The sequence below is a fragment of the Lampetra planeri genome, chromosome 32 (assembly GCF_965212315.1).
Source record: "Lampetra planeri chromosome 32, kcLamPlan1.2.h2, whole genome shotgun sequence".
Taxonomy (NCBI): domain Eukaryota; kingdom Metazoa; phylum Chordata; class Hyperoartia; order Petromyzontiformes; family Petromyzontidae; genus Lampetra; species Lampetra planeri.
The window spans coordinates 462,136-464,551 of NC_136138.1; positions in this window are offsets into that span (position 1 = coordinate 462,136).

The following is a 2,416-nucleotide window of genomic DNA, read 5'->3' on the forward strand; positions in this document are numbered from 1 at the left end:
TCGGCCGTGTTTCTGAATGATCCTTCGAAGGTTCCCGTTCTCCACAGTGGAAAAAAAGCATAGCCGGCCCATTGTTGGCACAGGGCGGCCAAGGGTGAGGTTTGGCCGCGTCGGGTGGAGGTGGGGTGTACGACACATTTACAGAATCTGAATATTTATTTATTTTACATTCACACGATCTCACAAAACCATCGGCGGCAAGACCTCCCAGACTCTATGGTCTACCCAAAATCCATAAAGAAGGCACCCCGCTACGACCCATCGTGTCGACGATAAACTCTCCTACGTACAAACTAGCCCGTTTTCTATCAGATACTCGGCTCCCCTTCACAGGCAAGACCTCTTCGGCAGTACTCAACTCAACCCAATTAGTCTCTATGGTTAAGGACATGGTACTATCTCCTGATGACATCCTCGTCAGCTTTGATGTAGTATCTTTGTTTACCAAAGTCCCAGTACCGGACACCCTAACAATAATTGAGGACTTAGTCCAACATGGATTGAATTCTGATGCACCTGCGCTGGTTAGGCATTGCCTCACCAACACCTATTTTACCTGGAATGGCACCTTCTACAAACAGAATGAGGCTACCCCTATGGGCTCCCCTTTGTCACCAGTTATAGCCAACATGTTCATGGAAAAGTTTGAATCAGACGCCATCCAGACATCCACCCTGCGTCCTTCCCTGTGGAAGAGGTATGTGGATGACACTTTCGTCATCTGGCCACATGGCCTCCCAGCATTGAACCACTTCTTGGACCATCAGATTCACCATGGAAGTGGAGAAAGACGGTAAACTACCATTCTTGGATATTCTGTTTAAGAGGAGGCCTGACGGATCCTTGGGACATTCTGTCTACAGGAAAGCCACCCACACAGATTCCTACTTGAAACCGGATTCCCACCATCACCCATCTCAAAAGAATTCTCTCATTAAAACGCTATACCTCAGAGCCCATGGCATTTCTGACCAACACCACCTGACCGGTGAATTAAGACATGTACATCGGGCCCTCAGGATGAACGGATACTCTGACCGCACTATCCGCCAAGCTGTTTCTCCCACCACACAGAAACAGCCACATGAAACTCCGACCAAAACTATCACGTTACCATACATAGCAGGCGTGACCAAAAAGATCTCCAAAATTCTAAAAAAACATAAGATCCAAGTCCGATTCAGTACGGTGCATAAAATCCGTGATCTGATTCCATCTGTGAAGGATGTCGTTCCTGAATTACAGTATCCTGGAGTCTACAAATTGAGTTGCATTTGTGGTGATTGCTACATTGGAGAAACGAAACGTCATGTTTCTGATCGTGTCCGCGAGCACAAGTCAGATCTGAAACACGGCAGAACTGATTCTTCGGGCGTTGCCGATCATTGCTACAACTCGGTGGGCTCTCATGAAATTGTCTTTTCCGAGACCAAGGTTCTCTGCAAACCTCCTGGCTACCATCAAAGGTTTGTACACGAAGCCATACAAATATACAAACACAGACATAATTTCCACCGTGATGATGGGTACAAACTTAGTAATCATTGGAAAGATGTTATCAACCACGCAAAAAAGACTTAATTACACATTTTTGGACCATCTTATCTGACAGGCACTATTTTACTTTACTTTACCGAGTGTTAACATCTCCAGTGTTTAACAGTACTCTCTTCATTGTTCAGCCAGCACTGGTATAAACATGGGCATTTTCGTTATTTTCTATCATGTGTATCAACAGGTGCTTGTACACACACATGTCCACGTACACTTGCACCACACTCTCTTTTGGCCTCCCCTCCCCCTCTTTGTCCAATGCGTTGGCGTGTGCAGCAGTAGTTGCTTGCGCACAACCATGTCCACGCCGACGACGTGTACCACGTCGTCCATTCTTTTGGCCCCGCCCCCCCCCTCCCCCTCCCGATGCGTTCTACGTGGCACGATGTGCCGTCTTTGAGCCCCGCCCCCCTCCCTCCCGATACGTTCCATTCATTGGCTACCACATTCTGATGAGCTCCGCCCCCCTCTCCTCCCCCCTCAACTTGCTTTTAAGGGATTACATCTGAATCATTGCCTCACTTGATGCAGCAAATCTGGCTGTGACGGTCCCACCTGATGACGGAGACTTGTGTTGCCTCCGAAACGTCGTGATTTTTATTTTATTTTACTTTCATTAATTTTAATGTTTTACCTACGTGACTTTACCGAAAAAACCTAAGAATGTGACACTCTCCCCGCGTGAACTGTGACACTCTCCCCACGTGAACTGTGACACTCTCCCCACGTGAACTGTGTCACTCTCCTCACGTGAACTGTGTCACTCTCCTCACGTGAACTGTGTCACTCTCCCCGCGTGAACTGTGTCACTCTCCCTACGTGAACTGTGTCACTCTCCCCGCGTGAACTGTGTCACTCTCCC